At 46.3% G+C, this 13,772-nt stretch overlaps 8 non-coding genes across 8 annotated transcripts; all 8 read left to right on the forward strand.

Moving 5' to 3' along the window:
- Positions 1–424: 424 nt before the first annotated feature.
- On the forward strand, positions 425–506 carry trnal-aag (transfer RNA leucine (anticodon AAG)). The gene has a single exon. It is a non-coding gene; the product is annotated as a tRNA-Leu (tRNA).
- A 1,125-nt stretch (positions 507–1,631) lies between these two features.
- On the forward strand, positions 1,632–1,704 carry trnav-uac (transfer RNA valine (anticodon UAC)). Its single transcript has one exon. It is a non-coding gene; the product is annotated as a tRNA-Val (tRNA).
- A 2,867-nt stretch (positions 1,705–4,571) lies between these two features.
- Positions 4,572–4,644, forward strand: trnav-uac (transfer RNA valine (anticodon UAC)). The gene has a single exon. It is a non-coding gene; the product is annotated as a tRNA-Val (tRNA).
- Positions 4,645–7,498: 2,854 nt separating this feature from the next.
- On the forward strand, positions 7,499–7,571 carry trnav-uac (transfer RNA valine (anticodon UAC)). Its single transcript has one exon. It is a non-coding gene; the product is annotated as a tRNA-Val (tRNA).
- A 1,660-nt stretch (positions 7,572–9,231) lies between these two features.
- Positions 9,232–9,313, forward strand: trnal-aag (transfer RNA leucine (anticodon AAG)). The gene has a single exon. It is a non-coding gene; the product is annotated as a tRNA-Leu (tRNA).
- A 1,125-nt stretch (positions 9,314–10,438) lies between these two features.
- trnav-uac (transfer RNA valine (anticodon UAC)) lies at positions 10,439–10,511 on the forward strand. Its single transcript has one exon. It is a non-coding gene; the product is annotated as a tRNA-Val (tRNA).
- A 1,660-nt stretch (positions 10,512–12,171) lies between these two features.
- trnal-aag (transfer RNA leucine (anticodon AAG)) lies at positions 12,172–12,253 on the forward strand. The gene has a single exon. It is a non-coding gene; the product is annotated as a tRNA-Leu (tRNA).
- A 1,125-nt stretch (positions 12,254–13,378) lies between these two features.
- trnav-uac (transfer RNA valine (anticodon UAC)) lies at positions 13,379–13,451 on the forward strand. The gene has a single exon. It is a non-coding gene; the product is annotated as a tRNA-Val (tRNA).
- The last annotated feature ends 321 nt before the right edge of the window (positions 13,452–13,772 follow it).

The raw sequence follows: 13,772 nt of genomic DNA on the forward strand, positions 1-13,772 counted from the left end.
CGGCCTGCTCAGCTTTGTGCATTTCCCCTGTAGTCCGGTGTGTTTCATGTTCCGTGCAAACGTGAAAGTTGTCCTGTTTCGAGCAATGGGTGAAATCATTGAGCAAAGCAAGAATCGAAATTGCAGTAATGTCAAGTAGCTCATGGTAATTTGACCCAATCATAATCGATCATATATTCTCACGCACTCACAGATACATCTGTAGCTGAATCGAAGTCTGAGAAGATAGACTCAGTTTACCAGTGATTTTTGTCTGGATTGATGGGCTATCGTTAACTGCTGAGAAATTGATATTGTAGACGGGCACATCCCAGCAGCTGTGCGAGTCGGAGAGGGATCATGGAACCCTTTTCACGTGAGTTTACATCTGTTGTTATGCAGGAACACAATTGGAAGTGCAAGAAAATAGAGTCGTGGGCGTGTTGGTAGTGTGGCCGAGCGGTCTAAGGCGCTGGATTAAGGCTCCAGTCTCGACAGAGGCGTGGGTTCGAATCCCACCGCTGCCATTTCTGCGGAGCAGCTAGTTTAAATGCTGTTTCGATCCCCTGCGGCATTTCTGTTTAAAACAGAAGCAAAATCAGTTTGCTTCCCGGGGAATTGATTGTGGTGTTGGTAAGTGCCGAATTTTCCAAAGTGTCTGTGCTGTCATGCTCGTGTTCGCCTCCCGCGCGGAAAATCGCCAGCGGCTCTACTCTTGCTTTCTGTTCCAGGCAAGTTGAGCTTTTACTGGAACCGAATGGAGACTGCTATTTCATCGTTGTTGCGAAACAGAGTCCTACGGTGACTCGACTCGTCGTTATTTGGTTTTCTGGCCAATGAGAAAATCGTTCTAATGTATTTCGATGTCATATGTTATTGAATTTCTCCCACTTCCTTCATTTCAGTCCTGGAGTCATCGGAAGGGAAAGGTAATCTAATCGAGACTGTGATTGGTGAAATTCACTTTTTATGGCCCATTCTTATTATGTTCTTTTTTTGTCTCTTTGCAGCATTGTCTGGGAAGTGATGGTGCACTCAGGCTCCAGTATGTTTGAAAGAGTAGTTTGGAATTGCCCTGTTGTTAGTTGTGTGATTACGTTATGGCTCATGCCCCCTGACTGTCTCACATTTAGCATTCAAGCTCGCTGTGTCTGAAAATGCATTTGGTTTTCCCGTTTTGTTTGTGTTCCGTGTTAAATGCTTTCTGTTTTGCGATTCGCTCAATACATTACGAATTAACAGGGTTTCTGAGGTAACTTCCAGCTGCAAAAATCCTCAACTGAGAATCTGGGAAATTTTCACGGAGTATGGTCAGTCGGAGCAAAAGTAAGGAAGTCGTTCGTTTCTGCAGTGTTTCACAATGCTACCTTTCCCGTGAGCAGTCGAACAGACGAAAAGATTTTGCCACAGACTGCGACGGTAAGCTCCGCAAAAACGTAATTCTTTAAAGCAGGTGTAAGCGACACAACGTTATTGGGGTACACCGCGTGGAAACAGATACTTCGGTGTATCTCGTCCATGCTCACCACATAGCCAAAATTAAACAAGTCCCATTAAACAACGAGCTAACGGAAACAGAAAGGTGAAAGGTCGAATGGCTTCAACTTTCAGTGCTGGATGCCACTGAGCTGCAGCGGGGACGACCGAGGCTTGTTTCTGTAGTGTAGTGGTCATCACGTTCGCCTTACACGCGAAAGGTCCCCAGTTCGAAACTGGGCAGAAACTGCTTTGCTCTTCAACTGCAGCCTTTGACATCGACAAGAACGGAGCTTTCTTGCTTGCTTTCCAATGTGCAAACCTGCCTTCGAGTTTGCTCGAATAAATCGTCGCTCGTAGTGCAATGCAATGCCGCTCCGTTTAATTACTGTGCAAAAGCATTGTAAAGTTTTTCTCCAACCTGGTTCTGATCATATGCCATTCTGTTTGAGAGTGTAGTTACCCCCTTCTGATCCTTCCACGAAAAGCATTACCGCATTCGCATTCCTTGCGCAGGCGGCCCGGTTCAAAGACAGGGAAGAAGCTGATGTGCTGGTGTCACAGTGCACCACGGATTCCTCAACTAGTCTGTCTGTCCAATGTATCCCAAAGTCGTCTCTGAAAGACCTCATTTGGAAGGTGTCTGTCGTTATTCAACGTGTGAGAATTGGCACCAGAGGTCCTGAATCATGTTTTGGAGCAGTTCGCACGTTAGTGGCTCATTCAATCAGCAACAGCAATGAAAGAAATTCCACTCTCAGAGGAACCTCTGGACCTGTGCTTTCATAGCGTCGCTAGTATTAAGGTGCGCCCCGAGATCTAAGCCAGGTTGGAACGGAAACGGAGGAATCGACAGAGAGGCTACAGAATGACATCGCATCCATTTGGTTTTCATTAAATCACTGACGAGCAGGAAAATGTAAACGGGGAGGGCGAGTGGGGAAGTGAGGCAGTTGCAGCTCTGGAGAAAGTCCTTCGTTGTGATTCACTCAGCAACCAGAGACGTGACGGTGACTCAGGCGTGAGAGCTCTTCACATCGTGAACAAAAAGCAATCAAGGGCAGTTAGCACCTCTTCCGGAGTGGGGGTGGGGTGAGGTAATTACCTTTTGACTTCTGTTACTATGTTCGGAAACTGCCTTTTGGATTGAGGGGAAGAGAAACTGCATTTCTAAAAAGCACCATGGAACTTGTTAAACTTTATTGAGTCGCTTATTCTCATCGATTCCCACACAGGTTTCCAACTCAGTTGGTATCCATGAGGCTCATGTCCAGGTGCAATCTGCAGCAAATTGCACGGTTAGGTAAAAGGCAAGGAAAGTGGCCTCTCGAACCGGCCCCGAGGTCAGACCTTCCTCACAATGTAATCTGTCCTTCTCGGATTGTAATGCTACCTCCGGTTTTAGGGTGGAACATTCTTTGGGAACCTTATTCTGCAAAACAGACACAGTGACTGAAACTATGCTGCACGGTATGATTTGGGACACGGCCTGCTCAGCTTTGTGCATTTCCCCTGTAGTCCGGTGTGTTTCATGTTCCGTGTAAACGTGAAAGTTGTCCTGTTTCGAGCAATGGGTGAAATCATTGAGCAAAGCAAGAATCGAAATTGCAGTAATGTCAAGTAGCTCATGGTAATTTGACCCAATCATAATCGATCATATATTCTCACGCACTCACAGATACATCTGTAGCTGAATCGAAGTCTGAGAAGATAGACTCAGTTTACCAGTGATTTTTGTCTGGATTGATGGGCTATCGTTAACTGCTGAGAAATTGATATTGTAGACGGGCACATCCCAGCAGCTGTGCGAGTCGGAGAGGGATCATGGAACCCTTTTCACGTGAGTTTACATCTGTTGTTATGCAGGAACACAATTGGAAGTGCAAGAAAAGAGAGTCGTGGGCGTGTTGGTAGTCTGCCCGAGCGGTCTAAGGCGCTGGATTAAGGCTCCAGTCTCGACAGAGGCGTGGGTTCGAATCCCACCGCTGCCATTTCTGCGGAGCAGCTAGTTTAAATGCTGTTTCGATCCCCTGCGGCATTTCTGTTTAAAACAGAAGCAAAATGAGTTTGCTTCCCGGGGAATTGATTGTGGTGTTGGTAAGTGCCGAATTTTCCAAAGTGTCTGTGCTGTCATGCTCGTGTTCGCCTCCCGCGCGGAAAATCGCCAGCGGCTCTACTCTTGCTTTCTGTTCCAGGCAAGTTGAGCTTTTACTGGAACCGAATGGAGACTGCTATTTCATCGTTGTTGCGAAACAGAGTCCTACGGTGACTCGACTCGTCGTTATTTGGTTTTCTGGCCAATGAGAAAATCGTTCTAATGTATTTCGATGTCATATGTTATTGAATTTCTCCCACTTCCTTCATTTCAGTCCTGGAGTCATCGGAAGGGAAAGGTAATCTAATCGAGACTGTGATTGGTGAAATTCACTTTTTATGGCCCATTCTTATTATGTTCTTTTTTTGTCTCTTTGCAGCATTGTCTGGGAAGTGATGGTGCACTCAGGCTCCAGTATGTTTGAAAGAGTAGTTTGGAATTGCCCTGTTGTTAGTTGTGTGATTACGTTATGGCTCATGCCCCCTGACTGTCTCACATTTAGCATTCAAGCTCGCTGTGTCTGAAAATGCATTTGGTTTTCCCGTTTTGTTTGTGTTCCGTGTTAAATGCTTTCTGTTTTGCGATTCGCTCAATACATTACGAATTAACAGGGTTTCTGAGGTAACTTCCAGCTGCAAAAATCCTCAACTGAGAATCTGGGAAATTTTCACGGAGTATGGTCAGTCGGAGCAAAAGTAAGGAAGTCGTTCGTTTCTGCAGTGTTTCACAATGCTACCTTTCCCGTGAGCAGTCGAACAGACGAAAAGATTTTGCCACAGACTGCGACGGTAAGCTCCGCAAAAACGTAATTCTTTAAAGCAGGTGTAAGCGACACAACGTTATTGGGGTACACCGCGTGGAAACAGATACTTCGGTGTATCTCGTCCATGCTCACCACATAGCCAAAATTAAACAAGTCCCATTAAACAACGAGCTAACGGAAACAGAAAGGTGAAAGGTCGAATGGCTTCAACTTTCAGTGCTGGATGCCACTGAGCTGCAGCGGGGACGACCGAGGCTTGTTTCTGTAGTGTAGTGGTCATCACGTTCGCCTTACACGCGAAAGGTCCCCAGTTCGAAACTGGGCAGAAACTGCTTTGCTCTTCAACTGCAGCCTTTGACATCGACAAGAACGGAGCTTTCTTGCTTGCTTTCCAATGTGCAAACCTGCCTTCGAGTTTGCTCGAATAAATCGTCGCTCGTAGTGCAATGCAATGCCGCTCCGTTTAATTACTGTGCAAAAGCATTGTAAAGTTTTTCTCCAACCTGGTTCTGATCATATGCCATTCTGTTTGAGAGTGTAGTTACCCCCTTCTGATCCTTCCACGAAAAGCATTACCGCATTCGCATTCCTTGCGCAGGCGGCCCGGTTCAAAGACAGGGAAGAAGCTGATGTGCTGGTGTCACAGTGCACCACGGATTCCTCAACTAGTCTGTCTGTCCAATGTATCCCAAAGTCGTCTCTGAAAGACCTCATTTGGAAGGTGTCTGTCGTTATTCAACGTGTGAGAATTGGCACCAGAGGTCCTGAATCATGTTTTGGAGCAGTTCGCACGTTAGTGGCTCATTCAATCAGCAACAGCAATGAAAGAAATTCCACTCTCAGAGGAACCTCTGGACCTGTGCTTTCATAGCGTCGCTAGTATTAAGGTGCGCCCCGAGATCTAAGCCAGGTTGGAACGGAAACGGAGGAATCGACAGAGAGGCTACAGAATGACATCGCATCCATTTGGTTTTCATTAAATCACTGACGAGCAGGAAAATGTAAACGGGGAGGGCGAGTGGGGAAGTGAGGCAGTTGCAGCTCTGGAGAAAGTCCTTCGTTGTGATTCACTCAGCAACCAGAGACGTGACGGTGACTCAGGCGTGAGAGCTCTTCACATCGTGAACAAAAAGCAATCAAGGGCAGTTAGCACCTCTTCCGGAGTGGGGGTGGGGTGAGGTAATTACCTTTTGACTTCTGTTACTATGTTCGGAAACTGCCTTTTGGATTGAGGTGAAGAGAAACTGCATTTCTAAAAAGCACCATGGAACTTGTTAAACTTTATTGAGTCGCTTATTCTCATCGATTCCCACACAGGTTTCCAACTCAGTTGGTATCCATGAGGCTCATGTCCAGGTGCAATCTGCAGCAAATTGCACGGTTAGGTAAAAGGCAAGGAAAGTGGCCTCTCGAACCGGCCCCGAGGTCAGACCTTCCTCACAATGTAATCTGTCCTTCTCGGATTGTAATGCTACCTCCGGTTTTAGGGTGGAACATTCTTTGGGAACCTTATTCTGCAAAACAGACACAGTGACTGAAACTATGCTGCACGGTATGATTTGGGACACGGCCTGCTCAGCTTTGTGCATTTCCCCTGTAGTCCGGTGTGTTTCATGTTCCGTGTAAACGTGAAAGTTGTCCTGTTTCGAGCAATGGGTGAAATCATTGAGCAAAGCAAGAATCGAAATTGCAGTAATGTCAAGTAGCTCATGGTAATTTGACCCAATCATAATCGATCATATATTCTCACGCACTCACAGATACATCTGTAGCTGAATCGAAGTCTGAGAAGATAGACTCAGTTTACCAGTGATTTTTGTCTGGATTGATGGGCTATCGTTAACTGCTGAGAAATTGATATTGTAGACGGGCACATCCCAGCAGCTGTGCGAGTCGGAGAGGGATCATGGAACCCTTTTCACGTGAGTTTACATCTGTTGTTATGCAGGAACACAATTGGAAGTGCAAGAAAATAGAGTCGTGGGCGTGTTGGTAGTCTAAGGCGCTGGATTAAGGCTCCAGTCTCGACAGAGGCGTGGGTTCGAATCCCACCGCTGCCATTTCTGCGGAGCAGCTAGTTTAAATGCTGTTTCGATCCCCTGCGGCATTTCTGTTTAAAACAGAAGCAAAATGAGTTTGCTTCCCGGGGAATTGATTGTGGTGTTGGTAAGTGCCGAATTTTCCAAAGTGTCTGTGCTGTCATGCTCGTGTTCGCCTCCCGCGCGGAAAATCGCCAGCGGCTCTACTCTTGCTTTCTGTTCCAGGCAAGTTGAGCTTTTACTGGAACCGAATGGAGACTGCTATTTCATCGTTGTTGCGAAACAGAGTCCTACGGTGACTCGACTCGTCGTTATTTGGTTTTCTGGCCAATGAGAAAATCGTTCCAATGTATTTCGATGTCATATGTTATTGAATTTCTCCCACTTCCTTCATTTCAGTCCTGGAGTCATCGGAAGGGAAAGGTAATCTAATCGAGACTGTGATTGGTGAAATTCACTTTTTATGGCCCATTCTTATTATGTTCTTTTTTTGTCTCTTTGCAGCATTATCTGGGAAGTGATGGTGCACTCAGGCTCCAGTATGTTTGAAAGAGTAGTTTGGAATTGCCCTGTTGTTAGTTGTGTGATTACGTTATGGCTCATGCCCCCTGACTGTCTCACATTTAGCATTCAAGCTCGCTGTGTCTGAAAATGCATTTGGTTTTCCCGTTTTGTTTGTGTTCCGTGTTAAATGCTTTCTGTTTTGCGATTCGCTCAATACATTACGAATTAACAGGGTTTCTGAGGTAACTTCCAGCTGCAAAAATCCTCAACTGAGAATCTGGGAAATTTTCACGGAGTATGGTCAGTCGGAGCAAAAGTAAGGAAGTCGTTCGTTTCTGCAGTGTTTCACAATGCTACCTTTCCCGTGAGCAGTCGAACAGACGAAAAGATTTTGCCACAGACTGCGACGGTAAGCTCCGCAAAAACGTAATTCTTTAAAGCAGGTGTAAGCGACACAACGTTATTGGGGTACACCGCGTGGAAACAGATACTTCGGTGTATCTCGTCCATGCTCACCACATAGCCAAAATTAAACAAGTCCCATTAAACAACGAGCTAACGGAAACAGAAAGGTGAAAGGTCGAATGGCTTCAACTTTCAGTGCTGGATGCCACTGAGCTGCAGCGGGGACGACCGAGGCTTGTTTCTGTAGTGTAGTGGTCATCACGTTCGCCTTACACGCGAAAGGTCCCCAGTTCGAAACTGGGCAGAAACTGCTTTGCTCTTCAACTGCAGCCTTTGACATCGACAAGAACGGAGCTTTCTTGCTTGCTTTCCCATGTGCAAACCTGCCTTCGAGTTTGCTCGAATAAATCATCGCTCGTAGTGCAATGCAATGCCGCTCCGTTTAATTACTGTGCAAAAGCATTGTAAAGTTTTTCTCCAACCTGGTTCTGATCATATGCCATTCTGTTTGAGAGTGTAGTTACCCCCTTCTGATCCTTCCACGAAAAGCATTACCGCATTCGCATTCCTTGCGCAGGCGGCCCGGTTCAAAGACAGGGAAGAAGCTGATGTGCTGGTGTCACAGTGCACCACGGATTCCTCAACTAGTCTGTCTGTCAAATGTATCCCAAAGTCGTCTCTGAAAGACCTCATTTGGAAGGTGTCTGTCGTTATTCAACGTGTGAGAATTGGCACCAGAGGTCCTGAATCATGTTTTGGAGCAGTTCGCACGTTAGTGGCTCATTCAATCAGCAACAGCAATGAAAGAAATTCCACTCTCAGAGGAACCTCTGGACCTGTGCTTTCATAGCGTCGCTAGTATTAAGGTGCGCCCCGAGATCTAAGCCAGGTTGGAACGGAAACGGAGGAATCGACAGAGAGGCTACAGAATGACATCGCATCCATTTGGTTTTCATTAAATCACTGACGAGCAGGAAAATGTAAACGGGGAGGGCGAGTGGGGAAGTGAGGCAGTTGCAGCTCTGGAGAAAGTCCTTCGTTGTGATTCACTCAGCAACCAGAGACGTGACGGTGACTCAGGCGTGAGAGCTCTTCACATCGTGAACAAAAAGCAATCAAGGGCAGTTAGCACCTCTTCCGGAGTGGGGGTGGGGTGAGGTAATTACCTTTTGACTTCTGTTACTATGTTCGGAAACTGCCTTTTGGATTGAGGTGAAGAGAAACTGCATTTCTAAAAAGCACCATGGAACTTGTTAAACTTTATTGAGTCGCTTATTCTCATCGATTCCCACACAGGTTTCCAACTCAGTTGGTATCCATGAGGCTCATGTCCAGGTGCAATCTGCAGCAAATTGCACGGTAAGGTAAAAGGCAAGGAAAGTGGCATCTCGAACCGGCCCCGAGGTCAGACCTTCCTCACAATGTAATCTGTCCTTCTCGGATTGTAATGCTACCTCCGGTTTTAGGGTGGAACATTCTTTGGGAACCTTATTCTGCAAAACAGACACAGTGACTGAAACTATGCTGCACGGTATGATTTGGGACACGGCCTGCTCAGCTTTGTGCATTTCCCCTGTAGTCCGGTGTGTTTCATGTTCCGTGTAAACGTGAAAGTTGTCCTGTTTCGAGCAATGGGTGAAATCATTGAGCAAAGCAAGAATCGAAATTGCAGTAATGTCAAGTAGCTCATGGTAATTTGACCCAATCATAATCGATCATATATTCTCACGCACTCACAGATACATCTGTAGCTGAATCGAAGTCTGAGAAGATAGACTCAGTTTACCAGTGATTTTTGTCTGGATTGATGGGCTATCGTTAACTGCTGAGAAATTGATATTGTAGACGGGCACATCCCAGCAGCTGTGCGAGTCGGAGAGGGATCATGGAACCCTTTTCACGTGAGTTTACATCTGTTGTTATGCAGGAACACAATTGGAAGTGCAAGAAAATGGAGTCGTGGGCGTGTTGGTAGTGTGGCCGAGCGGTCTAAGGCGCTGGATTAAGGCTCCAGTCTCGTCAGAGGCGTGGGTTCGAATCCCACCGCTGCCATTTCTGCGGAGCAGCTAGTTTAAATGCTGTTTCGATCCCCTGCGGCATTTCTGTTTAAAACAGAAGCAAAGTGAGTTTGCTTCCCGGGGAATTGATTGTGGTGTTGGTAAGTGCCGAATTTTCCAAAGTGTCTGTGCTGTCATGCTCGTGTTCGCCTCCCGCGCGGAAAATCGCCAGCGGCTCTACTCTTGCTTTCTGTTCCAGGCAAGTTGAGCTTTTACTGGAACCGAATGGAGACTGGTATTTCATCGTTGTTGCGAAACAGAGTCCTACGGTGACTCGACTCGTCGTTATTTGGTTTTCTGGCCAATGAGAAAATCGTTCCAATGTATTTCGATGTCATATGTTATTGAATTTCTCCCACTTCCTTCATTTCAGTCCTGGAGTCATCGGAAGGGAAAGGTAATCTAATCGAGACTGTGATTGGTGAAATTCACTTTTTATGGCCCATTCTTATTATGTTCTTTTCTTGTCTCTTTGCAGCATTGTCTGGGAAGTGGTGGTGCACTCAGGCTCCAGTATGTTTGAAAGAGTAGTTTGGAATTGCCCTGTTGTTAGTTGTGTGATTACGTTATGGCTCATGCCCCCTGACTGTCTCACATTTAGCATTCAAGCTCGCTGTGTCTGAAAATGCATTTGGTTTTCCCGTTTTGTTTGTGTTCCGTGTTAAATGCTTTCTGTTTTGCGATTCGCTCAATACATTACGAATTAACAGGGTTTCTGAGGTAACTTCCAGCTGCAAAAATCCTCAACTGAGAATCTGGGAAATTTTCACGGAGTATGGTCAGTCGGAGCAAAAGTAAGGAAGTCGTTCGTTTCTGCAGTGTTTCACAATGCTACCTTTCCCGTGAGCAGTCGAACAGACGAAAAGATTTTGCCACAGACTGCGACGGTAAGCTCCGCAAAAACGTAATTCTTTAAAGCAGGTGTAAGCGACACAACGTTATTGGGGTACACCGCGTGGAAACAGATACTTCGGTGTATTTCTTCCATGCTCACCACATAGCCAAAATTAAACAAGTCCCATTAAACAACGAGCTAACGGAAACAGAAAGGTGAAAGGTCGAATGGCTTCAACTTTCAGTGCTGGATGCCACTGAGCTGCAGCGGGGACGACCGAGGCTTGTTTCTGTAGTGTAGTGGTCATCACGTTCGCCTTACACGCGAAAGGTCCCCAGTTCGAAACTGGGCAGAAACTGCTTTGCTCTTCAACTGCAGCCTTTGACATCGACAAGAACGGAGCTTTCTTGCTTGCTTTCCCATGTGCAAACCTGCCTTCGAGTTTGCTCGAATAAATCATCGCTCGTAGTGCAATGCAATGCCGCTCCGTTTAATTACTGTGCAAAAGCATTGTAAAGTTTTTCTCCAACCTGGTTCTGATCATATGCCATTCTGTTTGAGAGTGTAGTTACCCCCTTCTGATCCTTCCACGAAAAGCATTACCGCATTCGCATTCCTTGCGCAGGCGGCCCGGTTCAAAGACAGGGAAGAAGCTGATGTGCTGGTGTCACAGTGCACCACGGATTCCTCAACTAGTCTGTCTGTCAAATGTATCCCAAAGTCGTCTCTGAAAGACCTCATTTGGAAGGTGTCTGTCGTTATTCAACGTGTGAGAATTGGCACCAGAGGTCCTGAATCATGTTTTGGAGCAGTTCGCACGTTAGTGGCTCATTCAATCAGCAACAGCAATGAAAGAAATTCCACTCTCAGAGGAACCTCTGGACCTGTGCTTTCATAGCGTCGCTAGTATTAAGGTGCGCCCCGAGATCTAAGCCAGGTTGGAACGGAAACGGAGGAATCGACAGAGAGGCTACAGAATGACATCGCATCCATTTGGTTTTCATTAAATCACTGACGAGCAGGAAAATGTAAACGGGGAGGGCGAGTGGGGAAGTGAGGCAGTTGCAGCTCTGGAGAAAGTCCTTCGTTGTGATTCACTCAGCAACCAGAGACGTGACGGTGACTCAGGCGTGAGAGCTCTTCACATCGTGAACAAAAAGCAATCAAGGGCAGTTAGCACCTCTTCCGGAGTGGGGGTGGGGTGAGGTAATTACCTTTTGACTTCTGTTACTATGTTCGGAAACTGCCTTTTGGATTGAGGTGAAGAGAAACTGCATTTCTAAAAAGCACCATGGAACTTGTTAAACTTTATTGAGTCGCTTATTCTCATCGATTCCCACACAGGTTTCCAACTCAGTTGGTATCCATGAGGCTCATGTCCAGGTGCAATCTGCAGCAAATTGCACGGTAAGGTAAAAGGCAAGGAAAGTGGCATCTCGAACCGGCCCCGAGGTCAGACCTTCCTCACAATGTAATCTGTCCTTCTCGGATTGTAATGCTACCTCCGGTTTTAGGGTGGAACATTCTTTGGGAACCTTATTCTGCAAAACAGACACAGTGACTGAAACTATGCTGCACGGTATGATTTGGGACACGGCCTGCTCAGCTTTGTGCATTTCCCCTGTAGTCCGGTGTGTTTCATGTTCCGTGTAAACGTGAAAGTTGTCCTGTTTCGAGCAATGGGTGAAATCATTGAGCAAAGCAAGAATCGAAATTGCAGTAATGTCAAGTAGCTCATGGTAATTTGACCCAATCATAATCGATCATATATTCTCACGCACTCACAGATACATCTGTAGCTGAATCGAAGTCTGAGAAGATAGACTCAGTTTACCAGTGATTTTTGTCTGGATTGATGGGCTATCGTTAACTGCTGAGAAATTGATATTGTAGACGGGCACATCCCAGCAGCTGTGCGAGTCGGAGAGGGATCATGGAACCCTTTTCACGTGAGTTTACATCTGTTGTTATGCAGGAACACAATTGGAAGTGCAAGAAAATGGAGTCGTGGGCGTGTTGGTAGTGTGGCCGAGCGGTCTAAGGCGCTGGATTAAGGCTCCAGTTTCGTCAGAGGCGTGGGTTCGAATCCCACCGCTGCCATTTCTGCGGAGCAGCTAGTTTAAATGCTGTTTCGATCCCCTGCGGCATTTCTGTTTAAAACAGAAGCAAAGTGAGTTTGCTTCCCGGGGAATTGATTGTGGTGTTGGTAAGTGCCGAATTTTCCAAAGTGTCTGTGCTGTCATGCTCGTGTTCGCCTCCCGCGCGGAAAATCGCCAGCGGCTCTACTCTTGCTTTCTGTTCCAGGCAAGTTGAGCTTTTACTGGAACCGAATGGAGACTGCTATTTCATCGTTGTTGCGAAACAGAGTCCTACGGTGACTCGACTCGTCGTTATTTGTTTTTCTGGCCAATGAGAAAATCGTTCCAATGTATTTCGATGTCATATGTTATTGAATTTCTCCCACTTCCTTCATTTCAGTCCTGGAGTCATCGGAAGGGAAAGGTAATCTAATCGAGACTGTGATTGGTGAAATTCACTTTTTATGGCCCATTCTTATTATGTTCTTTTCTTGTCTCTTTGCAGCATTGTCTGGGAAGTGGTGGTGCACTCAGGCTCCAGTATGTTTGAAAGAGTAGTTTGGAATTGCCCTGTTGTTAGTTGTGTGATTACGTTATGGCTCATGCCCCCTGACTGTCTCACATTTAGCATTCAAGCTCGCTGTGTCTGAAAATGCATTTGGTTTTCCCGTTTTGTTTGTGTTCCGTGTTAAATGCTTTCTGTTTTGCGATTCGCTCAATACATTACGAATTAACAGGGTTTCTGAGGTAACTTCCAGCTGCAAAAATCCTCAACTGAGAATCTGGGAAATTTTCACGGAGTATGGTCAGTCGGAGCAAAAGTAAGGAAGTCGTTCGTTTCTGCAGTGTTTCACAATGCTACCTTTCCCGTGAGCAGTCGAACAGACGAAAAGATTTTGCCACAGACTGCGACGGTAAGCTCCGCAAAAACGTAATTCTTTAAAGCAGGTGTAAGCGACACAACGTTATTGGGGTACACCGCGTGGAAACAGATACTTCGGTGTATCTCGTCCATGCTCACCACATAGCCAAAATTAAACAAGTCCCATTAAACAACGAGCTAACGGAAACAGAAAGGTGAAAGGTCGAATGGCTTCAACTTTCAGTGCTGGATGCCACTGAGCTGCAGCGGGGACGACCGAGGCTTGTTTCTGTAGTGTAGTGGTCATCACGTTCGCCTTACACGCGAAAGGTCCCCAGTTCGAAACTGGGCAGAAACTGCTTTGCTCTTCAACTGCAGCCTTTGACATCGACAAGAACGGAGCTTTCTTGCTTGCTTTCCAATGTGCAAACCTGCCTTCGAGTTTGCTCGAATAAATCGTCGCTCGTAGTGCAATGCCATGCCGCTCCGTTTAATTACTGTGCAAAAGCATTGTAAAGTTTTTCTCCAACCTGGTTCTGATCATATGCCATTCTGTTTGAGAGTGTAGTTACCCCCTTCTGATCCTTCCACGAAAAGCATTACCGCATTCGCATTCCTTGCGCAGGCGGCCCGGTTCAAAGACAGGGAAGAAGCTGATGTGCTGGTGTCACAGTGCACC

Source organism: Chiloscyllium punctatum, chromosome 18, assembly GCF_047496795.1.
Source record: "Chiloscyllium punctatum isolate Juve2018m chromosome 18, sChiPun1.3, whole genome shotgun sequence".
NCBI lineage: Eukaryota > Metazoa > Chordata > Chondrichthyes > Orectolobiformes > Hemiscylliidae > Chiloscyllium > Chiloscyllium punctatum.